This window comes from Narcine bancroftii, chromosome 1 (genome assembly GCF_036971445.1).
Source record: "Narcine bancroftii isolate sNarBan1 chromosome 1, sNarBan1.hap1, whole genome shotgun sequence".
In the NCBI taxonomy this organism is placed as follows: Eukaryota; Metazoa; Chordata; class Chondrichthyes; order Torpediniformes; family Narcinidae; genus Narcine; species Narcine bancroftii.
This window is the reverse complement of record NC_091469.1, coordinates 369,310,574-369,338,332: the sequence shown is the minus strand read 5'-3', so window position 1 is coordinate 369,338,332 and position 27,759 is coordinate 369,310,574. Positions and strand designations below refer to the sequence as shown.

Sequence of the window (27,759 nt, the reverse complement as noted above, 5' to 3'; positions counted from 1 at the left end):
GTTTTCAGATGACACAGCATAGTTGATCTCATCAGTAACAATGAGTCACTTTAAGTCATCCCTATGCCACTGTTGCTCTGTGATTAGTAAGGGTTTGCTTAAGGTGTTATGCTAGTGGGAAGGGAAGATTAAGAATCACTTCTCTAGTCCCAATTGTTACTGAAAACCTTTGCTTGAGAAAAATGGTCGTTGGACCATTTCCTTTGGAGTTATGAAACTGTGCACATAACAAGTCAATTAGGTACAATTAAAACAGTTGTTTTCAAATGTTTTCTTTGCACCCACAGACCGCCTTAAGCAATCCCTTACTAATCACAGAACACCTGTTACATAGGGAATACTTTAAATGGTATGTGAGTGGTAACAAAAGTGTTGAGAACTACTGGTCTACCCTTAATGTCAGAATTCTTTCTATGGGCTTTGTGTTGCTGGTATTATTCTTAAACTAAAATAAGTTTTCATAGTTTGGGTAGCATGGGCTCATGGACAGAAGGGCCTGTTACCATGCTCTTTCTCTTTCAATCTTTTTATTAAGTTTTATAGACAAAGAATACATTTAATAGAGAACACAAGATTACCACATACGAAGAATATAAAAATAAAACATTAGTGATACACCCCTTCCCCAAACAATGTTGTCAGAATGACAAAAAAGAAAAAAAGAAACCAAGGAAATGAACTCTAACCCCTTACCAAAAAAACCTAGGATGTTTTTACATAAAATTAAAGGTTGCACAATTCTGCTGAATGTATAAAACATTCCTAACTGAACGAAAATCCATATACATAAATAAATACATTCAATGATCAAGACAAACAAATTTAATGAGCATGAAAATAGTCCATAAAAGGACTCCAAATTTTATGAAAATTAATGCTAGCATACAACATAGAACTCCTGATCTTTTCTAAACTAAGGCAAGACATGACCACTGAGTACTAGTGGGCAGAACAGAATCTTTCCATCCAAGTTGGATAGCTCTTTGTGCCATAAGAGTTGTAAATAGTATGGTGATGATCAGATGAAGAAAATAGCTCATTAATATCATCTAAAACTCTAAACATAACCATTAAAGGATTAGGTTCAAGGTTAACACATAATATTGACAAAACACAAAAAAATCTCACACCAATAAGGTTCAAGAACTTGACAAGACCAGAACATATGTATTAAAGTTGCTTCCCTGCTGTTACCTCTGCCACATTAGGGATTTAGATCAGGAAATATATGGGATAATTTATCTTTACACATACAAGTTTGATGTACAACCTTGAACTGAATAATAGAATGTTGAGCACATAGTGAAGATGTGTTAACTAATTTAAGAATCAAATCTCAATTTTTGTCTGAGATAGAAAGCTGTAGATCATGCTCCCATGCAGTTTTAACTTATTGAGGGAAAACTGATGCGATTTTGAAAGAATATAATATATAAAGGTTATTAAACCCTCTGGGAGGGTTGTAATTTGAAAATTACATCCAGCAAGTTAGATTCACAAGTTATGGGAAAATTTGGTAATTGAACCTGTGAAAAATTTCTGATCTGCAAGTATCTAAAACAATGTGAATTTGGTAAATTAAACTTTGCTGATAACTGTTCAAAAGATGAGAAAAACTGTCAACATACAAGTCTTGAAAATAATGAATGCCTTCATGATACCAATTGACAAATGTCAAATCATATAAAGGAGAAAATGCATAATTAGATGATATAAAACTTGACCTTTTACATCAAAAAATTTCCTGAATTGAAACTGTTACCATGCTGTTTCTCTAAAATAATCATTTTTTAAAGATAAATATGTACCTATCTTTCTATTGTCGTGAATCAGACCATGAAGGCCAGTGTCATTCTCATCTTGGTGTTGGCTGTGGCATTGTCAATGGGCTCAGTAATAAGAATGGCAGTCATCAATCCTTTACAATAATTTTCATCTGTACCATGGCAGGTTACACCTTGAAGGTAATTAATGATGGATTTCTTCCACATTGATTCGGCTTGTATCCACTTAGGTCCAATAATCATGTGTAGGATCTAATGAGCATGTAATTAAGGTGGTGTCAGCATTTGGAACAATGATACCTTCAATCCAAGTACTGTTTGTAATGACAATGCCTTCTCAGCATTTTCTTCAGAGGTAGAAGGCTATTTGAGTTGACCATTGATATGCTTTCTTTCCTAATAAACTATTCCATAGAAAAATGAAACATTGATGTGCAGCACTGAAAGCTCCAAGCAGAATAATCTTGTCCTCTGTCACCAGAGCTTGAGACAAGATTAGCTTTAAAGAGCATTTATGGTGCATTTGTGTTCCATAAATGTTCTTGAAAGCACGTGGAATCTTCACATCCAATGCTCCATCTGCAAAATGTGCAACAAACACCAGTTAATGAGGAGCTCAAATGAGGCATGTCCTCTATTCAAGGGCTATTCTGGAGCTGTCTGTAATCATTCACACAGCACATAGAAATGAAAAAAGTGACAGCAATTAATCAACAAGTATTGCTCACAACCTACTAAAAGGTTAGCTTTGTTAGCGTTGGTAGAAGTTCATGTAGGGAATATTTCCCTCCTAACTCTTCAGCATTTTCTTTTGCTATTGTAAATCAAAGTAATATTAAATTGAACATCTTTTACAAGACTCATCTTAGTTTTATTTATACTCTACCATTATTTCTTTCAGATCCTTTCTGACCTTTCCCACTAACTCTAGACATCTAATTATCTAATTGAAAACTCTTCATGTGGTAAGTTGCTTTGATGTAGTTTTAAATAGTACTACTACCTAAAACATAATTTAGGAAGCCAGTTGAAGAACTCTTTGATGACACATCTGTCATTCCAACAAAACAGTGGTGGGAACTGTGGAAGATCTAGTTGGTGAAGTCAACTTGTAGCATCACTTCCTGTCCATTGGGTTCTTGCACCTCAGTATTACCCGGCATTGAATCTCATGCCAATTTTGAATTAGGGTCATGACATGCTCTACCCTATTGCCTGAAGTAAGATGCTTGCCAATTGACAAACAAATAAAGACATTGCTGCCAACACTTTAAGCCCTTTATACAGACACACATCACCCACAATGTTTTGAGGACAACATATTTGAGAATATTTTACAGATAAGAGGTTCTGTGGAAGAGATCGAGAATCCCAGATTGTATGTTGCCTCCCAGGTGCCAGGGTCTTTCAGATGCTTCTGATCAAGTTCACAACATTTTCAAGAGGGAGGGTGAGCTGCCAGATGTCATGGTTCATGCAGGCACCTATTATGTGAGTAGGAAGGGTGATGAGCTCCTACAAAGGAAGTTCAGAGAGTTAGGTGCTCAGTTGAAGGCTGGGCTTTCAGGGTTGTGATCTTAGGATTGCTAAGCCAGTGCCAACTGCAAGTAAGGTTAGAAATAGGAGGATAATGGAGCTTAATGCATGACTAAAGAGATGGTGCAGGAGGGAGGGCTTCAGACTTCATTGCATCTGTACATTCTACTTATGTATATGACAATAAGCTCATTCATTCATTCATTTATTTATCATCAGTGCCTCTGGAATTTCCTGCCTTGTCCTTTTTTTAAATCATTCTAAGTTAAATGTCATGTGACTATCACAAAACCAGTGACTTTCCCATATTTCTCTCAATGGAGTATATGAGGGTCAGAGAATGAAAAAACAATGTAATCAAATCAGAAAGTGAGTCCTATCCAATCATTGGGCTATCATCCAGTGAAACTGGGGCCTGTACCAGCAGGGCAGTTTACATCTGAACATGAAAAGGACTAATATCCTTGCGGAAAGACTTGCTAGTGCTGTTCTGGTGGGATTAAACTAGATTTGCAGGGTGATGGCACCTAGAGTGCCAGAGCTGACAGAGGAACGAGGGTGAAAAAAGGTTATGTGGAGACTGAATACAAAGGGACATCAAAAGGTTTTGCATGGTAGGAATAATATTCTGAGGTGTGATATTGCTCGGTTTATGGGTCCTCTGGGCTCGTAACAATCTCCTTCATCTTCTGGGTGTTAAGGACCAGGTTATTGTCGGCACACCATGCCATCAGATGCTGCACCTCGACCCTTTAGGCCATCTCATTATCCCCTCTGATCAGGCCAACCACTGTGGTGTCATCTGCAAACTTGATTATGGAGTTAGAATCATGTACAGGATGCAGACATAGATGAAAAGGGAGTACAAAAAAGGGATCAGCACACACCCTGAGGCATTCCAGTGCTCAGGGTGAGAATGGAGGAGGAGACCATGACATCTTGCATCCTCACCCACCATGACACCCTCACCCTCCCTCCAGAATACTGTGAACTCAATCAGAGACGACCCTGACCCTGGCATCTGGGACCCAACCCCATCCGGGAGTCTCAATCTCGATCACAGAACTTCGTATCTGTTCAGATAACCAACAAGTCCCCATTCACCATAGCTCTCATCTTCTTCCCCTCTTCCCTTCTGAGCCAACGGGCAAGTCTCTTTGCCAGAGATGTGATCACTACAATTTGTCCTGTCGATCGTTCCCATCCCCCCCCCCCACCCCACCAACAATATCAACAAAGATCATAGAACATTCCAACACCGTACAGGCCCTTTGGTCCTCAATGTTGTGCTGACCCATATATTCTTTTTAAAAAAAGTACTGAACCCTCCTTACCCCCATAACCCTCTATTTTTCTTTCATCATGTGCCTGTTTAAGAGTTTCTTAAATGCTCCAAATGTTTCAGCCTCCATCACCATCCCCAGTGAGGCATTCCAGGCACACACAACTCTGTGTTTAAAAAAAAAACTTACCCTTGATGTCTCCCCTACACTTTGCTCCCTTAACTTTGTACATATGTCTTCTGGTGTTTGCTGCTCCTACCTTGGGAAACAGGTGCTGCTGTCCACCCTACCTTGCCTCTCATAATCTTGTAGACCTTTATCAAGTCTCTTCTCATCCTTCTATGCTCCAAAAAGAAATGCCCTGCTCTGTTTACCTTGCCTCATAAGACTTGTTTTCCAATTCAGGCAACATCCTGGTAAATCTTCTCTGTACCTTCTCCATCACTTCCACATCCTTCCTATAGTGAGGTGATCAGTCCTTTCCTAGGCTCCTTTCTGACTACCATATATTTCTCATGAGCCCTTCCTGTTTCTTGCTTCCTATATCTAACATATGCTTTCTTCACCTGCTTGACTAGTTGCCTCACCTGTTTTGTCAGCCACTGTTCCATTTTCCTACCATTTTTTCATGGTCCCAGTGGGCCAAACCTATCCTGAACCCTGCACAAGTGGTCCCTAAACTTCTTCCACATTACTTGCGTGCTTTGAAAATATTTCCAATTTACTCTCACAAGTTTCTGCCTCATCCCTTCATAATTAGCCTTGCCAAGTTGAGTACTTTCCCAATTTGGCTCTTTTTATCCTTTTCTATAGCTATGCTGAAGCTAAGGGAGTTGTGGCCACTCTCACCTAAATGCTTCCCCACTGAGAGGCCCACTACCTGACCAGGTTCATTACCTAGTACCAAATCCAGTATGGCGTTTCCTCTCATCGGCCAGTCCACATACTGTGTCAGGAATCCTTTGTGAATGCACCTGACAAATTCAGCCCCATCTATCCCTCTTGCAGTCAGGAGGTGCCAGTCAATATTAGGGAAGTTGAAATCACCCATATCTATTACCCTGTATTTCCTGCATCATTCCAAAATCTGCTTGCTAATCTGCTCCTCGGTGTCCTGAGGGCTATTCGGGAGCCTTTAGACTACTCCCACCACAATGATAGCTCCCTTCTTATTTCTGACTTTTACTCACTCCGACTCAGTGGATACTCCCTTTGCAGTGTCTTTGCTTTCTGTAGGCATGATATCCAAAATGGTATACTTGTTGATGGGAACAGCCACAGGGGTGCTCTGCACTGCCTGCCTATTCCCCTTCACCCTCCTGTCACCCAGCTAACTGCCTCCTGACTCTTGGGGATAACTGTCTCCCTGAAGTTCCCCTCTATCACTGCCTCTGCCTCCCAAATGATCCAGAGTTGATCCAACTCCAGCTCTAGTGCCTAGGGGCTGCAGCTGGATGCACCTCCTGCAGGCGTAGTCATCATGGACATTTGTGCTCTCCCAGATTCTCATATGCTGCACTTGGAGCATTCAACTGCCCTAGCTGCTGTCTCCATTATCTATTCCGAGTTTAAATACAAAGATCTTACATGGCCTTACTTTATTGGAAACAATCTTGTCTTCCACCTCTGCTCACTGAAGCCTCATGAGCCAAAGCCTCAAATTGCCACTCCTAACCTGAGCCACTCACACACTGGCTACTCTACACTGGCCACTCTGCTTGAGATTCCCCTTTTTTATTTGTCACTAACCCTTATCATTAGTGCCCACTCCCACCAATAACCATTCTGTTTAACCCTTAAATTGCCCTCTGCTCCATTTTTAAATACACTCACCAAAGCTGGTTCTGACTCTTACAGCTCTCCCCAGTCCCTTGCTCCTTCTCTTCCAGCAATGGCCTTGAAATTACAATTGCCTGAGTCCCCGCTCCATTTCCTTTTTAAAAGCACTCACCAAAGCTTGTTCCTGACACTGACAGCTCTCCCATTTCCTTGTTCCTCCTTTTTTGGCAACGGTCCTGAAATTACAAGATCTTGACATTACTCCGTGGATCTTAGAAGAATAAGGGGAGATTTGATAGAGATATACAAAATTATGATAGGTGTAGATAGAGTAAATGCAAACAGGCTTTTCCACTGAGCTTAGGTGAGATAAAAGAGGACATGGGTTAAGGGTAAAAGGGAAAATATTTAATGGGAACAGTTAGGGGAACTTCTTCATGCAGAGAGTGACAGGAGTGTGGAATGAGCTGCCAGCCAAATAGGTAAATGCAGGCTCAGGATTGACATTTAAGAAAAGTTTGAGAAGGTACGTGGATGAGAGGAATATGGAGGGATATCCCTTAGTGGGACTAAGCAGAAAATAGCTTGGCATACACAGAAGAGTGGAAGGGCCTGTTCTGTGCTGTAGTGCTCTATAGTTCTACAAACTGATTTGACCAGATTATTTCAGGTCAACAATGTGCACTTTCCTTTCTGAAGCAACAAGTTATGAACAAACAACTGTAGTTATCTTTTCCAATGATTATTTTCATTATTTACTTTCAGATTTGAAAGAAATAGAATAAATGTATGCACATGTGAGCTAGTGTAGATTGAAATCAGGAGTGAAACAATTATTACGAATGAAAACCACTAATAAGCCTCTGAGCATTGTTTTAGTTACATTCTTTGATCATGGTTAAACCTGTTTGGCATTTTTGGTCATTACCATCAGTCACTGTGTGGTATGAGTCTCTTAAAATAAAAAAAACCCAGTATTGTAAAATATTCAATACTTTTCACCAATTACTATGCGCTCTAAAGTACAGTTTCCTCAAAGATAGTCAGCATGACTTTGTGAGGGGAAGGTCATGCCTCATGAGGAGGTAACAAAATAAATTGATTAATGGAGGGCAGTAATTGTGGTATATATGTATTTTTATTAAGGTATTTGACAAGGTTCTTCATGGGAGACTCATTCAGAAAGTCATGAGGTGTGGAATTCATGGAACCTTGGCTGTGTGGATTAAAAATTGGTTTGCATGTAGAAAGCAGAGAAGTAGTGAACAGAAAGTATTCTTCCTGGAGGTCAGTGGAATTCCATAGGGATCAGTTTTGGGACCCCTGCTCTTTGTACTTGTCATCAATGATCTAGATGAAGAGGCAGAAAGCTGGGTCAGTAAGTTTGCGGATGATACAAAGGTTGGAGGAATTGTGGATAGGGCTGAAGGTTGGTATAGGTTATAAAAGGATACAGACATGTACATTTGGGTGGAAAGTGGCAGATGCAGTTCAATCCACATAAGTGTGAGGTGATAACTTTTTGAGGCTCAAACATGAAGGCTGAGTACAGGGTTAATGGTCAGACACTGAACAGTGCGAATCACATATTGTGTTCAGTTCTGATCACCTCATTATAGGAAGGATGTGGAAGCTAAGGAGAAGGTGCAGAGATTTACCAGGATGTCTCCTGGATTGGAAATTAAGTCTTATGAGGCAAGGTTAGTATAGCTCAGTCTTTTCTCTTTGGAACAAAGAAGGATGAGTGGCAACTGACAAGGGGTTCTGAGAGGCAGAGATAAGGTGGACAGCCCATGCCTTTTTTCCCAGGCAGGAGTAGCAAACACCAGAGGACATCTGTAAAAAGTGAAGGGAGTAAAGTTCAGGGGAGACATCATGGGTAGTTTTTTTTTTACAGAGTTGGGAGTGCCAAGAATTCTTGCCAGGAGCGGAGGTGCTGAAATAATAGAAGTATATAAGAGACTCTTAGACAGGCACAAGGATGAATAAAAAATAGAGCATAATGAAGGGTTAGTTTTTTGGTAGATAGGGTGGTACAACATCAAGGGCCAAAGGGCCTGTACTGTGTTGTAACATTCTATGCTCTATGTTCTAAAAAATAATTGTTCCATCAAACTTAAAGGAAGCATAGATAAAGCAAACACTTTCACTACAACTTCATAAATCAGTTTTCCTCAGTGAATTATCAGAGTAATTCCTTATCATGTCCATATTGGTGACAGTTTACTTCTAGCAGAAGGAATGCATCGTTGAATCTTGTGATACTGTTCATGGAAAATGATATTCAGTCCCTTAAAGGGAATAAAGTATATGGAGCAGAGAAAATGAAATCCAAATTTTGAAATTGTATTTTTCATTTTCATATTAGTGCAGCTGATGGTTCATCAGTTAACCTGATATTGCTGGCATAATATTCAATTAGTGCATAGTTCACAGCAATTATTCCACCATTATTAAAACGAAGAAACTTAATCCCTTCAAAAAGATTTTTAAGAAACCTTTAGTGGGTTTTGTACAATTATCATGTCTTTTATAATGCACTGTATTTAATGAGTCACAAAGCAAAATTAAAATAGTCAAATAATTAAACATAAATATTTGAAAGAAATAGCTTCTAGAAGACATGATGTTTTCATAAATAGTTTGGTTGATATCCTTGGAAATCTGACACTTTGGGTGTATATTTATCCATTATCTGCTTATAAAATTACTTGAGTCATCAGTTCTGGCCACATTTAAAACCATGACATTTGGATATCTACTTTAAGTGTTTATACACATAGCTGTTAAATGCAGAATATTCTTTATCAATAAACTGATCATTAGTATTAATAACATTTGGTAATGTCTTCATAGAACAATTTTAACTGATGCATACCAACTGCGTCATCCAATGCATTGAATACCTTTATATCTTACTGTATTTTAATCCAGCTCCCCTGTGCTCATCCATATCACATATTTTCCTTTGTATCCAGGTCAGAGTTAACAAATGGTAAATATTATCTCTGCCAAGAAAATAACCACCTTCAATGAAACTGAATTGAACCGCCATTCTTTCATCTGTAGAAACATTTGCTGATCCCATCAGCATCTTGTGTTTGTGGGCTGGAGGGGAGAGGGTTGGGGTAGTGAAAGTAAGGTTGAGGTCACTGTTGGCTAACAATTTCACTGCTTTTGCCACACAAGTGGTGTTGACACCAGAATGACAGCTTTTCAGAATGATAAGAGGTTAGCAGGCTGAGCTCTTGAGCTTAGAAGAACGCCAGCTGATCTCATTGAAATGTACAACATTTTTGTGGAACTTAGCAGGATAAATGCAGGGATAATGCTTCTCCTGGGTGGGGTGATTAGAGTGACACTCTCAGAATAAGAGGTTGACCATTCAACAGAGAGATGAATTCCTCACAGGGTTGATGATTGGAATTCTCTGTTTATGAGGGTCACAAAGGCTCAATTGTTTCAATATATTCAAGAGAACAATTAATAACTATTTAGATGTTAAGGGAATATGGGTTATGGGTTATGGGCTAGGGCAAAAAATGACAGAACTGAAAGATCAGCTCTGATTTATTGATTTCCAGAGTAGGGATAAGGGATGGGACATCTCAGTTTTGAGGATTCTGAATATGTTGGGCTTGGATTGCTTGGAACAGCACAGACAGAGTGGATGGAGGAGGGCTTCTCCTCATAGTGGAGTCATCTAAAACCAGAAGAGAAAGATGGTTAGAGGGGATCTGAGGATTTTTTTTCACTCCGACAGCGGTTACACCTGAGAAGGTGGTGGAGGTGTGCATTCTCATAACATTTAAAACACACGTGGATGAGTGCTTGAATTAGAAAGCCATAAAAGGTTATGGATCAAGTGCTAGTAAATTAGAATTAGTATGGCTGGGTACTTGATGGTCAGCAGGATCATGATGGACCAAAATGGATATTTCTGTACTGTATGGCACTATGTCTCTCTGAAAGGGATGACAAGCCAATCTCTGCTCTTATGTTTATCATTCAGTAACATGTGACCATGTTCAATATTTATAATGTATGATGTCCAGAACCTTTCCACCATTTACGTGGCACAAGTACTTGAGGAATCATGTACCTGTAATTGTATTCAAATCAATCAAAACCAGCCAGGTAAAAACAACCTTTTTGATCAGCACTCCACACCAAAAATCCAACCTCTCCTCCAGCAGCCCAAAGCCAGATTGTGTTTGCAGTGTACATGGTTTACTGCACCATCTCATCCAGGTATTTGTTTGCTATCTCTCAATCCTTTACCTTCAGCATCTGGAAAAAACGGAAGAAAAACATGGTAAGTTTCCATGAAAGTCACTTATCCAGACATTGATGTATGTCATCGTTCTATCTATCATTAACTCAAACCCCTGGAATTCTCTTCCTCACATCAATAGTACTGTTACTCCGATCCAGTGGGAATCTGGCCCCAATTAGAACATATTCATTGCACTCCACTTTAAGGATTTTACTAGCTTTTCTCTAAATGTTGCAAAAGTATTTGGATAAAATCTTCCAGAAATCTGAACACGCCTCTGGAGTAGAAATTCTATCATTACTCTCTCCAGATACTTAATTTAACACTGTCTCTCATGTAGTATCATAAGAGGGATTGTGAAAGATGTTGAGATATGATATCAGAAATGGGATCATGGATATATGAAGTTTAAATCCAGAATATTTACATTTATCCTTGGGGATTTCTCAAGTCTTCTTGATGCCGGAATTATCCATTGCCGGCTGCAGATTCAATTCACCAATTCAATGGATGGAGGGCAATGATTCTGCAGCTGAATGACAGTAAGAATGGCTCTGATGTCAAGTGTGCTTACCTATGGCTAGCGGACTCACTGAAGCACCAGATGAGGAACAAACTATTACATTGTCTCTATGTTCATTTCAAAGTCTCCAGTATGCAAATGATTTTGCTAAACAATGTTTCCTTTACAGTTTAAAACTTCCCCCTGATCCCATCACTTCAGCATTTTTTAATCTTTTTCTCTGTCTGCCTGAAATTCCTTACCTAGAGTGATAGTTATAGAGTACTGCACAGAACAGGCCATTTGGGACAGCTCATCCATGCTGACCATGTTGTTATTTCTGGGCTTTTGGTCCATATCTTTCTAAGCCCATCCAATCCATAAATTTGTCTAAATGTCTTTAGAATATAAAGTCTCTTCTATAGCTTCTTCTGGTAACTCCTTTCAAATACATACTACCCTCCATCTGAAAATAGCAATGTTAAATGCTTTGGCATTAAAAACAACAAATATGTTACAATTGAGTTTTTTTTTAATCAGGTTGTCACCACAAACAGTTAGACTAAATAAAATACTGCCATGTATAGTTAATGATCTGAAGTACTGAAATGATACCGCAAAAAAATCTCTCCTTAATATAGTTGCTCTTTGCAGAGCTTCAGGTAATGTTCTGAAACATTAGCAGAGCTTAAAATATCTCATAATAGTTTGAATAATAGTTTATTTGGTCATAAGTCTGGATTTAAGAAAAGAAGGTATTACATAATCAGTTTTCAGCAAACATTTGGTAATTATATTAAAGCAGATGTATTGTATCTTTCATAGATTCTGAATTGATGCTTTCATATAGTTTCTGAATTGGTCACTAAAGAAATTAAATGCCCGTTTTAACTGTAGTATCTTGCAAAACAAATTTTCATTCCCATCTGTATGATTTTTCTGCAGTGGGCTAATCTTTGTATGAACGTTTTGCATATACAGGGACTGTGTTTTGCATAACAGCTAAAACATAATTAGTTTTGGTATTGGTTTAGTGGCATTGCAAAGAATTTGGTTATTTATTGGTACATTTGGGGGTTGGGACATATGGCTGTGGATTTGTGCTCCAAAACAATTATATTGTCTGAGTTATCTAATTATTGTCAAATTTTGGTGGACTAAATACTGCGATTAGAAAGTAATGTATGGTAACATTGAATGGAATAGGCTCGTGTATTAAGTGGTGCAAAGTGTAAATTATTACTGATTTTTTTTTTGCCTTTTCACTTTAAAAGACAAAAACATTCACTTGGATTTTTGAGAGGAATTATGCTGGTCATCCAGGACTCACATATTAAATGTGACAGCCTGGGTCAAAACACATTTATCAATGAGGTAAATTTGAAATAGGTGTCCTTAACTCATGTTGCAAGATCAAATCAAATACCAGCTGAGAACTTTTAACAGTGATACAAATATTTCAACAGCTAGTCCTATTTGCCCGTATTTGGTCTATTTTCTTCGAGGCTTTTCTCATCCATATATCTGTCCAAATATCTTTTGAACTTCATAATTTCATTCCATTTGCTGAGTGAAAAAGTTTCCCCTGAGATCCCTTTTGTATCTTTCTCCATTTAGGCTTTACTTCCAGAATCATCCATCTTGGAAAAGTCTGTGAGGGTTCAGCTTGTCCATGCTTTTCATGATTTTATAAACTTTTATAAGATCTAAGTCTCCTATAAAACCTTCAATCTCCCTAAAACTCAAACATATCTTTCACAAGATGTGTGTGACCATCTTTAACAGCATTGATTTCACATCTCTAATTGCCACCAACCTGTGTGGTAGGATAGGCCAATTCAGAGGGTCAATCTGTGGTCTGGAATCATATAAAAACCACACTGTACAAGATCTGCAGATTTCTCTGCAAAGGATTAATTGAACCAGATGGAGTTGATTTTGTTAAGTTCAAAGTGCTGCTGCTTTAAATAGGATTTAACTGTCTCGTTTTTATTCAGATACGAATCCTTTATGAGACAAATCTAAAACAGGTGATACCTCTTTAATTCATATGTTCTGCACTTGCTCTTGCTTAGAAAAATTTTGGAAGGATGTTTTTCAAACATGGTCGGCGATTCTAAATTTAAAATTGGAACATTGCCTTTTAATTGCTCTTTTTGGAATATCTCAAGAGGATGATGTACTACTGACTTCAATTCAGACCCAAATTTATATTTTACTACGTTGATGGCCAGACATGCAATTTTGATAAAATGGAAAGATAATACCCCACCTACATATGCACAGTGGCTAAACGATATCAGGTCTTGCTTAAATCTTGAATAAATTAGATATGCTATCAAGGATTCAAATATTAAATTCCAAAAGACATGGGACTCATTTAGTGTTGGTCAGGAATCTTGGCACCATGTTGTTCCTCTCCAAGAAGGTGATACTTGATTCATATATGTCAATTTTCAACCTTGCTTAGAGGAAGGGGGTTTTGAATTTTTTTCATTTCTTTTCTTTTATTTTTTTTTGTTATGTTTTATTTCATTATTAGGAATTTTCTCTGGATTTCTTAATTATGAACTTATTTCTAATTTTGTAGCACATTATATTATTGTTTCAATCAATTCTTTATCCTTTAAATATCAATAAAAATATTTTTATTAAAAATTGGGTTTAATACTCCACAAGCTGCACTCCCATAGATTTTAAGCCCTTCGTTTCAGCAGCATACAGCATTCTCCTTGCTCAAGACCTAGCAATACAAGTTGAAGTCTACATTACATAAACTTAATTACCTGCCAGTTGCTAATGGGGTTTACAAAGGTCGGTGTTGGGGCCGCATCTTTTTGTGTTATATATTAATGATTTGGATTATGGAATGAATTGCTTTGTTGAATTTTTTGCAGATGTTACAAAGGTAGGTGGAGAAGGAGGTAGTGTTGAGGAAACAGAGACGTTGCAAAAGGACTTAGGAGAATGGGCAGAGATGAGGCAAATGAAATACAATGTCAGAAAGTGTAGAGTCATGCACTTTTGGAGAAGAAATAAAGGAGCAGATTACTTTTAAATGGGAGAACATTGAAAATAACCAGATACAGAGGGACTTGAGAGTCCTCGTGCAGGATAGCCTGAAGGTAAACCTACATGTTGGCTTTGAGGTGAAGAAGACAAATGCAATGCTGGCATTAATTTCAAGAGGAATAGAATAGAAGAGCAGAGAAGTGCTGTTGAGGCTTTATAAAGTACTGTTGAGTATTCACTTTGAGTATTTTAAGCAGTTTTGGGCTCCTCATTTAAGAAAGGATGTGCTGTTGTTGGAGAAGGTTAAGAGGAGGTTTACAAGGATGATTCTAGGAATGAAAGGATTATCATATGAGAAGTGTTTGACACTCTTGGTCTGTACTCATTGCAATTTAGGAGAATACGGTGGATCTCATTGAAATATTTTGTATGTTGAAAGGCATGAACAGAGTAGAAAGGTTGTTTCCCATGGTGGAGGGTCAAGAACAAAAGGGTACACCTTCAGGATTGAAGGGTGTCCAGTTAGACCAAAGATGTGGAGGAATTTCTTCAACCAGAGGGTAGTAAATCTGTGGAATTTGTTGCCACAGTGGGAAGTGGAGGTTATGCCACTGGATGAATTTAAGGCAAAGATTGATAGGTTCTTGATTTGCCAGGGCATCAAAGGTTATGGGGAGAAGCCCGGCAGTGGGGCTGAATGGGAAAATGGATCAGCTCATGATTATAAGGCAGGGCAGACTCAATGAGGTGAATAGCCTATTTCTGCTTCTATGTTTTATGGTCTTAATATTATTATTATTATCATTGATATTGATGCATGATTATTATAGGGTTTACTTGAGGCCCATAAAAAACCAGAAGGTGAAGACAGCAGGTAGAGTTTCTGCTTTCATTTTCCAACTGTGAAACCAATATGCAAATAAAGTTGCATTGGTTTGGTCACTATTTCCATCATTTGTTTAACCAAAAGTTAAATTTTCCATGAACCATTGCTCAATGGAATGGAATTACTTCTTTCATTTCCTTTCCATGAGGTATTAAAATCTAGCTACTGTTTGTAAAGTTACTATTATGGCTGAAAACAAACAAACTGAATGTTTTAATAGGATGGTCAGTCTGGGAATGAGATCATGTTAAATTTCTCAAAATATCTAAATTTACACTGAATCATTTTATTTATTTGAAATGGGCGATACGGACTTTTATAAAAAAAACATGCAAATAAGGACTTGTTTTCATGAAAATGTCAGTGTAATTTGAAGAATATTTGTACACAATTTTGTATTTCTCCCTGCTTCCTCCAATGCATTGGAATTTGAATTCAAAGCAAACAAAAACAGACGGATACTTTGCCTCCATAAAGTCAACATGGTACTTCTTAAAGGAGGTTAAACTTCTCATTTTTAATCAAAAATTTTTAAAAATCTTCATCCTTAAAAATGTAAACATAATGATGGTACTCAATTTCCATACCATTTTGAAGCTTGGCAGAACATCAGCTGTCATGAAATTCCAATGAGACCATGACATGAGTGGATTAAAATAGAGTACAAATCTTCCACTATTGTCAAGATAAAGGCTTGGCCCAATTGATGATCTAAAATCTGTGGAAGGTCAAATAAATGAGGAAGGATTCATCTTCTTTCAGACATTAGCTCTTTTGTGTGTCAATAATATTTCAATGGAATAAGGTATTTAAATGAAACATTAGTCTTTTTTGGCATACCAATTATATATTTCAACCAAATATGGAATTTGCATATCCATGGCAAGTTCAGAGATTATTGTCCGCCCTAACTGTCCCTGAATTGTGGAGGCTGATAAAAGTCAACTACATTGGTGTGTCTGGAGTCGCATACAGGCCAACTGGATAAGGATGGCAGATTTGCTTCTCTGAAAGAGATAAGTGAACCAGATGGGCTTTTACAACAATCTGGTCATTTCATGGGTTACCATTACTGAAACCAGCTTTTTATTCCTGAATAATATAATTACTTGAATTTAAATTCCCCAGCTGCTGAAGTGGGATTCAGACTACTGTCTCTCAGTCATTGGTTCAAGCCTTAGGATATTAGCCCATGGCCTCATTACTATGCAATGTTACCCCAAATACAACACTCATTTGCTTTGAATATAATTCTTGCATTATCCATGTGTATCAACTTTCAGCAAAGAGCCCCAATTTAGCTTGTTTAGTTGGGACTTCCCACATACTTCAGAAAAATAGTTTGCTTGTGGAGCATGTTATCAACTGAGCTTTTAGCTAAAATATATCCTTTATAAAATTCACCTGCAGGCTAAATGTACAATTGCATAACAGATGTACAAGTATTACAGCCAGTACAGTTGGTTCGATACCAGATAATTTTTTCTTTCTTCCTCTCTCCATTTCCTGTTCAAGAAATCTGTAAATCCACGTGCAATACAAGAACACCTCTGTACTGAGTAGATAACAACCTGTACAAGCCAAGCTTGCTGTGAATCGGCACTGATAGGCCTGTATTGCAAAGCTTTTATTAAATGCTAATGGCAAGAAACATTTTCTGAGCCAAAAAGCTGCAGTAGATCTGTCTAGGTCCATTATGACTGATATTTGCTTGTAAGTACATACAGCACTTGTATATTGCTCCTTATCTACCATGGTGCAGGAAGCTGACCGACATTCCATATAACAGAAGATGAGGCACAAACATGTTGAATACAATTTTTCATTTCAAGTTGAAAACACTGTTGCAAAATAGGATTGACTTAAATCCAATAAAAAGCAGTTACTTCGACATGAAAATGTGCATTTTCCCCAATGAAATGATTTGTCTTGTGGCAGTGTAAAGCTTGCTTAGAGTCATATATTTGGCACTGATGGATTGAATTTATGTTCAACAGAATAACAGAAAGTAAGAAAGCATTGTGCCTTTATGTAGTGGGAACTATAGCCCAAACCACTTTCCTGGATATTAATGTTTTAAAATAATACTGACTCTCTTAAGTGAACTCAATTTGCTGTGTTTCTATTCAGAATAAAATGAGTGTCACATTAAAGAAAGAAAATACAAGGACTATGATGTAAACTAATATTTTTTTGTTATTTTGATGAAATAACTAGGACATGAATCCAAAACATCATTTCAATTTTTTTCTCTGGAAATAACAGAAACATGCAACCTATTTAGAAAAGCAATTATAATGATGTCACAATGATGCTCTCGGAAAATTAAAGCAGAAAATTCTTTGTAGTTAGCTAAATTAAAGTATGGCCATTGTGAACTCAACCAGTAAAACTGCCAATAAGAATTCTGGTTAATTTCAAGTTTAGAAAGCAACACGATGTAATTTTAGAAAAAAAAATGCTATTTAATAGTTATGGTATTAAGTTCAAGTTTATTGTCATGTACTGATCTACAGAGAGAAAAATTTTGTTTGTGTGCAATTTAACCACTCAACCCATACACAGGTACAGCAATAAAGAGTACAAAGTTACAGAGAGAGATAAACAAGAAGAGAGCAAAAGCATCGTTATTTTACCAGACTGAGGTGCGTTCAGGAGCTTGATAATTGGGGGGGGGGGGGTGTTAGCAGAAGAAGCAAAAGTGCAGGAATGTAATATTGAGGCTTTATAAGGCACTAGTGAGACCTCACTTGTAGAATTGTGAGCAGTTTTGGAGTCCTCATTTAAGAAAGGATGTGCTGAGTTAGATAGGGTTCAGAGGAGGTTCACAAGGATTATTTTGGAAATAAAAGGGTTGTCATATGAGGAAAGTTTGACAGCTCTTGGCCTGTACTCAGGTACAGTGCTCTTTTGCTTTTAACGAGTTCACCCAAACCCATGACATAGAGTCTCATGAGACCTGGCCTTGGTGGCTGCCATGTTGTATTTGGTGTGGTATAATTGAGGGTCTTGTATTATTTAATAATATGACAAGATATTGCATGGTTACACTCACTAATTATCATAAAATGTAATTATCAACAAGTGAAGAAAAAGACTGCAATCATATATTTTACCAATTTTAAAACTAATGACCTACTTACCAAATGCCACCAAAGAGAAGTTTCAAAATAATTTCCACAAAGGGTCAGGCATAATGTTTTCAGGGGTCTGAAGCCACTCTTGTCCTGGTGTCATCTGCTGATCTATGGTACCGCAGCCATGATGTGACATACAGCTCAGGATTCCACTGAACTAGAGGAGGTCATGTAGTTGAGCAAACGTAAGTGCTGATACATGATTTATGAGAACGTCATTGTTATCAAGTTCATATGACTGAATCCCCTCTCACACTCAGCAGTATTAATAAGAATAACTTATGAACAGCTCAGTAATGGGTGTAAAGCTTTGGGGATGCGGCATCCATGAATCTCCACATAATCTCTAAAGGCATTTATTACATGGAAAGAAGAAACCTTAAACCTCTTACAGAGAGACGATTTTGCAGCTTCTCCATAATGAGGCGGTATTTCAGCAGACCAGACGCCTTTATCAAGGCCACACATTTCATTGAGCAGGGGTTTATACATTGACGTTCAGAAGTTTGAGAACCTTTCAAGGATTTTGGTGTGAACCCAAGTTGCTGCAAATTGTTTATTAGACTAGTAAAAAACTGTAGATAATTAATGGAGACAATTTTGTTGCTTGTTATCCGAACTTTCCCTTTTCAATTGCCTCTGGAACTTCTAGATGTTTTTTTTACCAGTTTGCTCTTCCTCTATGTAGCATCATTTTCCCATCCACCTGACCAACAGAGCCTTCCTTTGCAGCTATAATAGTCATCTCTACCTTCCCATCATATATCAATGTATTCATGCCCTGACTAATCAAGAACCTATCAATTCTCCGTCTTCAGAATAGGTCCACTTTTTTATTATTTTATATTTTCAAATCAACATGAAATTCATCAATTACATAACAAACATAGTCTTATCATTCGATGTTGATTTTGAGTAAGAAAACAATAAACAAGAAAACAAAAAAACAGGCCCTAACCCCCCCCCCACCCCGAGGAAAAAAAAGAAGAGAAATGGTCAGTAGAAGTGAAATGAGAAATGAAAAAAGAAAAAGATTTCATTCGATTTCATCAATCACTTGCCAAGGGACAAATATCCTGACTTACCCGGAATCCCAGGTAGTTCCCAGATGCAGGGGATCGAGGGAAGGGGCGGGAGGGGCATTGTTAAGAATCTACGCCGACATGTTGAAGATATGGACTCCAAATTTTTAGAAAAATATATTTTTTCTGAAGGTTATAAGTAATTTTCTTCAGGGGTAATACAAGCATATATTGACACTTACCAACCAGTCATATCCAGAGGGGAATCAGATTTCCAGATATTGCCAGGCCCACCTTGCTGATTCCCACTTCACAGATATATTTCCACATTCATGAAATGAAGCAAATGAACTGTTCCTTTACACCATAGGACTTTGTTTACTCTCCCATGCCACTTCTGCCTTATTTTGTAAGAACTTGAAGCACTGTTGGTTCAACCCTTCCACAAATCCTGGCCCCAGTTCCCCTGGCTGCCTTGGCCCGACTCTTGAGTTTGGACCCTGCTGTCCTGGCTCCAGCTTCCCTGGCCCTGACATCTCATTTTCACTTGACCTTTCCTCTTACTTTTTTGCTGTTTTCCTCTCGAGTTTCTTCCTTTTTTTCCTGCTGCCGAGCCTATGATTTCATCGCCAACATTGTTCCTTTTGTCATTCTTTATTCACCAAATTTTCACCTCCATTATCCTTTTGTAAAAATCCTATGGATCCCATCATCCGGAGTGTGGAATTTTTCATCCTTGTCACTACTTTATTCCCTTTGGAAATATCACTGCTGGTCACTTGAGACTTAGAGGAGCTGTAATTCATTTGAAGATGACGCCAAACTCCCTGTAGAACGTAACCGTGCATCTGATGTCACGCACACATGACTCGTGCATGGGCTTTCCCATAACATTCCTCTCCCCCCCATCTCAACATCCTCTTCTGTAAACTCCCTGCTATATGCAGCCGCTGCCACCACTGTTAATCCCCACTACAGTTGTTTAAATTCCCCGCTTTTTTTCCCCCCGTTTTTTTACAGAGGTTCTGGAGAAGCACTCTGGCAAATTCTGGCAGCACTGCACTCCTGACTGGACTCATTGGAATTTTGGAGAACGAGGGGGAAATCTCATTGAAACTTTTCAAATGTTGAAAGGCAGTGACATGGAGTAGATACAGAAATGTTTTTGTGGAACATGAAAGTCTGCAGGTGCTGTGATTGTAGTGTACGTCCATAGGAGGTAAAGATATACAACCAATGTAGAAAGGTTGTTTCCCATGATGGGAGAGTCTAGGACAAGAAAGCATAACTTCAAGAATAAAGGGTGTTCACTTAGAACAGAGATGCGGAGGAATTTCTTTACCAAGAGGGTTGTAAACCTTTGGAATTTGTTGCCATAGGCAGATGTGGAGGCCAAGTTGTTGGATGTATTTAAGGGAGAATTGATAGGTTCTTGATTAGCCAGGGCATCAAGGGTTATGGGGAGAAGACCAGCAGTGATGCTGAGTGGGAAAATGGATCGGCTCATGATTGAATGGCAGGGCAGACTTGATGGGATGAATAGCCAATTTCTGCTCCGATGTCTTATGGTCATTGATTTTAGTGGTGAATAATCTCACACTAGTGAATCCTCTTCCCGACTGGAGGAGGGAGAATTGAGTCTGGATGGGATTGGCTGCTTTTCTGAAGCAGTTGGTGTCAATGGAGGGGAGCAGAGTTTGTGTGAGAGTCTGAGCTACATTCACAGCCCTCTGCATTTTCTTAGTCTTGTGAGGAATAGCTCCCATAACACGCAGCGATGCATCCTGACAGGAAACTTCCGTTAGTGCATCTGTAGTAGCTGTTAAGGGACACAGGTGACATACAGGTATTATGCATGTTATGAGAATGAATAGAATAAAGTGCAGAGAGCACACACAGCTTTACAATTCATCTGAAGGTGGCGAGCAGAGCAAGGCTTCCTACCTAGCACGATTATCCAGACAGGATGTTCAGGGAACACTTCTCCTACCTGAACCTCAGTTAGGACCAGTGGTATGAGAAGTAGAAACAGAGGGGAAGAAACAGGGGTTAAAAAAGAGGGGGTTAAATATGGGGTTTGAAACAGAGTGTTTGGAAATCAAAGAATCCATTCAGTACCATATTTTGACAAATAGAGACCATCTCCACAGTTAGACTAGCTTAGACTGATGCTGGCCACTCACAGGATGGGCCTCCCTGTTAAGGCTCTGAGGCAATCAACAGCTCTAGTTGTTGGCTGGGATCAATTTAATGACAAGCCCAATTACCTAATAATGACACTGCAAGATTGCTGTGTCTGTGTTCATAGCTGCGTCCAATTTAGCCACCATTATATATGATGCTCAGAAGAACATAGGGCACACAATGGTTTTGATGCACTGAGACAGCAGTCCAGGTTCTGTTTTTTATTCCATTCATTAGTCTTTTCCCTAAAATGTAAATACCATGCAGCTTTAGAGCATTATAAATATGATAGTTGTGCCAATCCGCCCCTGAACTAGAGCTCAATGAAGAAAGTTTGCAGCTACCAATGCAGCACATACAAGTGAAGTGTCAGCAAAACAACATAGTTGTCAGTCTACCTTGGCATTTTGCTAATTAGATGTCACCTCATATAAGCAATGCCAAAAGAAGATAATTTTAATTATAGCCTGGCTTCCAAGTACAATAATTCATGTTTGTGAGTTATTATAAATGTAAATAAATGCAATAAAACAGTTGCATGTTTATGGTTGTTGAAGTTAGAAATTTCAGAAATAAGGGCCACAAAATGACAACATTATGCATGATGTTTTTTTTATTGTCGATGTGCTGAATCGGTTTCAAAATGGCACCTAATATGCACATCTTCATTTGTGATGCAAATCACGCTGCCTGCTGTTCTAGTGAGGGTATTAATGTGTTTACAGTTAATGCCCACTAGGGTTTTCAGAGAACGCACCTCATGACATGAATCAACATCCGGTGTGGCTGTGATAACCGATCAACCAAATATCTGAAAGATTTTGTTTTTGGGTGGGACATGACTTCTTAACAATTTGAAATAAAGTTGAAAAGATATTTACCCAGTGTGCTCAAGTAGGGCTACAGGGAATCAGTTTTACAAAGGAGACATTTGTCCACAGATTACACATTGAAGGAAAGGACAGCACTGATAACTAATTTATAAGTAGTCATTTTTTTTGCCATGAGTTACTGCAACTTTGTGATAAACTGCATTGTGACATTCTCAGAATTTGAATTGAATACCGTACTCTCTCTCCCTGTTCACCCACCTGAGCTGCGGTCTCTCCCCACTTGGGCGCCGGAGCCATGCTCTCTCCCCACTTTTCTGGCCAAGCCTTGCTCTCTCACCACTCACCTGAGCTGCTCCATCTATCAAATACCCTTTCAGCAGGAGTCACTAAAATTCTTCTGGAAGACAATCCCTGTGCAATGTCCTACTACTTAGAGGTGAAGTGAGACCTCTGGCTCCCGGGCAGGATTGGTGACCATTGTTGGGAGTTATCGGGGATTGGCGACAGCTGATACAAGTATTCTCCTGCTGCTACCAGGCTTTGGAAAACATTTCTGAATATCCAAAAAATCCACTAGTCCCAAGCATTTTGGTTAATCAGAAATGTACTGTTTCAGCACTGCCTCTCTGCAGTTCAACATTCCATAAGAAATAGGAGCAGAAATCTGCCTCACCATTTAATCATGGGCTGATCCATTCTCCCATAATTTATGACGCCCCAGCTAATCAAGAACCTAGCAATCTTCCTTAAATGCATTGAACAATTTGGCCTCCACAACCATGTGTGACAACGGATTTACCATCCTATGGCTAAAGACATTCCTCTGTATCTCAGTTTTAAGTGGTATTTCATCTTCTCCTCACCTTAGAGAGCAGAATGTTCTGTAAAGAGCCATAGGGTCATAGATCCCTACAGCACCAAAGCAGACCTTTTGACCTGATTAAACTAATCCCATTTATCCTCATTCAGCCACATCCCACCAAACCTTTTCAATCTAAAAGATTCCTGCTGATTGATTTTTTTATTAAATGTTGTTAAACCTCTCAATGCTTTGGTGGTTTCTTGAATTCCTTAAAGTGACAGGAAATGGGATGCATGGTGAAGAAGATCTGTACCCTGACTTTAAGTTGGCTCTACAAACCCGTCCCCAGATGCAGTTGATTCAGTACACATTCCCTTTGGAACAGATCATAACTGCAAGATTGAGGTCAGGTCCAGAGCAGCAGGATATGCTGGCAGAAGAGGGAGAAGGTAAAGGGTGAGATGAGTTCACTGAGGGCGGCTACATCTATGGACCATTCTCCCTGCTGAAATTTGTGATTTTAGTTGATGTTTATTTGTCACAAGATGCTTTGTATACTGCAAACAGACCAACAGGTTATTTCATTACATACAGCAGTGTAAAGAGCAGAGCATTGGATTACAATGAAAAGAAAGATCAATTATCAGCAAACAAGGGCAGCGTGAGAGCACTATCATGGAGTTCATTCAGGAACCTGATGGCTGCAGGGAAGAAAATGTCCTTGAATTAGGTAGCATATGATCTCACTCTTGTGAATCTTACTCTTGTGAATCTTCTTCCTGACAGAATGGGACAGGAGAGAAGAGAGTGTGGCCAGGATGGGATGAGTCTTTGAAAATGTTGGCTGCCTTTCCAAGCCAGCTTGAGTTATGGATGGAGGTGATGGAGTGGAAGATGGTATTTCTGAATAGCTGAGCCGCATTCATAACCCTGTACTGTTTCTTATGGTCGAGGGTGGATCAGTTCACAGACCATACTCTCTGATAGAATGTACCGGTTGTCAAGGGATGCTGGTTGACATGCCATAATTCCTGAGGTTTCTGAGGAAGTAGAGACATTGCAATAGCTAAGAAAGCATACCATCAAATGTAGATAGAACAGGACAAGTCACTGGAGATGTTTAACTCCAGGAACTGAAAGCTGTCCATCATCTCAACTCTTGAACTAGGATGGAGCTCTGCCCCTCTTCCAGAAGTCAACAACCAGGTCTTTGCTCTAGTCCCTGGCTGCCTGCCCTCTGGAGCTCTCAATTACTCTTATGCGGACTCTCACCTGGACCCCGGCTGCCCTTGGGCCAGAGCTTCTCACGAATCTCACGACAAGGCTTCTGATGACACAAACACTTACCATGGTCCTGACCTCACTGCTGGATCCCACAGGCTCATCCCCCCCTACCATAGCTCCTTAACCTTCCATATCCCCCCCAGCTTTCTCTATCTCCATTTCTACCTTCAGACTCTCTCATCTCCTCCTAAAACTTCAGTGTCCCTGACCTTCTTCCCTCTTCCCTCTCCTACCTCCATTCTCTGACCCCCTCATCCTCCACCTTCCCTCTCTGACTTTCTTTACTCCCCACTCCACCCTGTTCTCCTCAACCCTCTAATACCCTCCTTTGACTCCATCACCTCTGGTCACCTCCCTCCCATGGTCTCAAACATCATTGTTTCCCATCTCCACACTGCCTGGTTCCACCTCCTACCCAAGATTCACAAACCAAATTATCCAGGTGGACCCATTTTTTCCACCTGCTCCTGCCCCACTGAATTTGTATAATCTTACCTCAACATTTTTTAATCCCAGTCCAATCCCTCCCCACCTACATCTATGATACCTCACATAATCTCCATCTCTTCAATTACTTCCAATTCCCTGAACTTCACTGCTTCATTTTGACTATGGATATCCACCTCCATCCCCTATATAGGTCTCAAAGTCCTTAATTTCTTTCTTGACAAGAGACTTAACCACTCACTCTCCATGACCACCATCCTCCACCTGGCAGAACTTGTTCTCACACTTAATCATTTCTCCTTTGACATCTCATTTTCTCTAAATTAAAGGAGTTGCCATGGGTAACCTGCAAGGGTCCCAGCTATATCTGCCTGTCCGTGGGCACTGTAGAGCAATCCATGCTGCAAGCCGACACAGGCAAAGCCCCTCAACTCTTCCTCTGTTATATTTAATAACTACATCGGTGCTGCCTCATGCACCTGTGATGGCATTAAAGTGAATGAAGATGATGAGCTCAACTTCCACCCTGACCTCAACTTCATTTGGTCCAACTCAAGCCATACTCTCCCCTTTCTTGATCTCTCTCTCTCTCCATCTTGTGAGACCAGCTTTCCACTAATACATTTCATAAACCCTTCAACTCCCACAACTACCTTGACTAAACTTCTTCACACCCAGTCCCCTACAAGGATTCTATTCCTTTCTCCCAATTACTCCATCGTATCTGTTCCTAATACAAGGCCTTCAGTCCAGATCATTTGCAATGCCCTCCTTCTTCCAAAAACATGGTTCCCCTCCACCACCATCAACTCAATCCATACCTGCATCTCTTCCTTTCCCGCACATCTACCCTGACCTCCTCTGCATCCAGATGTAACAATTACTGGATGCTGCTTGTTCTCACCTACCTCCCTACCAGCCTCTGCATCCAACACATTATTCTCCGTAGTTACTGTCATCTGCAACATGATGCCACTATCAGACATAACTTCCCCTCTCCACCTTTCGTAGGGATTGGTCCCTCTGACTCCTTCATCCATTAATTCCCCCTTCAGCACCATTGCCTGTGGCCACAAGAAGTTCCATATTTGTGCCCACACCACCATTTTGGGTCCCAAACAGTCCTTTCAAATGAAGCAACACTTCACTTGTGAATCCCTGGCTATCAGCGAGAGTCATCTACTGCCATTTGGTGCTCCCGTTGCAGCTTCTCTGTCTCAGAGAGATTGGATGCAGACTGGGAGATCTCTTTGCTGAGCATCTTCGTTCTGTCCACATCAGTGACAGAGATAATGGCCAGCCATTTCAGTTCTGCACCTATTCCAATGCTGACACATCTGTCCATGGCCTTGTGTATTGTCCAAACAAGTGTACCCTCAAATTGGAGAAAAACAATTTTCCATTTTGGCACTCTCCAACTGGAAACTTCCCCAGTTTCTGCTGGCACACACTCAGTTCTCCCTCCCTTCCCATTGCTTTCTTCCCTCCACCCCTTTCCCTCCTCTTTGCTGGTGTGACCTCCCTCTCTTATCTACCTATTACTGCCTGCCTTTGCAACTGCTCCTCTCCCTGCACCCCCCCCCCCCACCACTTGGTTCAGGTGCTTGCCTACATTTTTCATACCTTGATGAAGGACTCGAGCACGAAACATTCATTATGTATCTTTACCTTTGCTAATATAAAGTAGACTGTTTGACCTGCCGAGTTTCTCCAGCTGTTTTTTTTTCACTTCAACCATGGTGTATGTTGACTTTCATGTTCTACTTCCAGCTCTGTGGTCGTGCTGACATTGAGGGACTTTGTTACTAAGTTGACATTCTAGATTTGTCCCATTTCCATGGATTGGGTCCAAATCTTTCTAAACGATTTTTATCCATATATCTATCCAAATGTCTGTTGAATGTCATCATTGTACATCTACAGTTAATTCTGGCAGCACATTCCAAACACAGACTGCTTTCTAAGTTAAAAGATTATTCCTCACATTCTTGTTAAATCTCCACATTTTCACTTTTAAGTTCCAAGAGTTCTAAGAGTCAACTGTGGCTGAGCAGGATTCCATCCTCTTCATGTCTAGCTGGCATCAGGCAATGTGTGTCAAAATGCCTTCACTCTGCACTCAGACCCTTGCAAAAAAACCAGGCAGAGATTACTGGGCAACATAAACCATCCCTCAATGATATGGCTTATGAACCCAGGGCGTAAATCAAAAGCAGCATGAATAGAAAAAGCCAGGCTGTCACATAAATTGATCAGCTCGGTCACTGTCAGAGTGAAACAATATTTTCACTACCAAATTTCTTCAGTAAAAGTCTGCAGAATGATTGTCATATTCATTGTGATTTGTACCCTTCCTCTCAGCCATTGCTTGTCAAAAGACAGAGGTGTATGATGAGTGAGAGAAAGGAATGGGTACATAATTACACACTCTGTAGCTGCTAAGTTATTGTGAGATAAAGGGGAACATGTAAGCAAGCCAAAATGTCAGGTGGATATAGATAGGCTCCGCTTTGAATCTTTAATGTATTTTCATTTAGACACACAGCATGGTCACAAGTCTTTTTGGCCCGTGAGTCCATGCAACCTAAATTACAACCAATTAGCCTACACCCCCAATAAATTTCAAACTGCGGGAGGAAACCAGAGCACCCGGGTAAAACCCACACAAATACAGGGAGAACGTACAAACTCCTCACAGACAGCGTGGGATTCAAACCCCGGTCCCGATCACTGGCAGTGTAAAGGCGTTACACTAGCTTCTATACGCCAAATGTGCTCCCCGTTGATTTAGAAGATCTTCCAGCACTATGTAAAATGAAAAATGTTTATTTTAATGAGGTGATTGAGAATTTTCAGAATCACAACCCAGCACCTTCCGAGATCATAGGAAGTTACAAATTTGGAACCAGTGATTAAAGTGATGTTGAAGAAGGGCCAGTATTGTGATGCAGTGTTCTTGTTCTATGTTCTAAACTGTCCAAAGGGCTTGTTT

The 27,759-nt window shown here is 39.6% G+C and overlaps 1 long non-coding RNA gene across 1 annotated transcript; it reads right to left on the bottom strand.

The window, feature by feature from the left end:
* Window positions 1-620: 620 nt before the first annotated feature.
* Window positions 621-9,773, bottom strand: LOC138752749 (uncharacterized). The gene is made up of 3 exons (XR_011350894.1): window positions 9,410-9,773; window positions 6,555-6,618; window positions 621-2,036 (listed from the first exon to the last, which is right to left on the bottom strand). It is a non-coding gene; the product is annotated as an uncharacterized lncRNA (long non-coding RNA).
* Window positions 9,774-27,759: the final 17,986 nt, after the last annotated feature.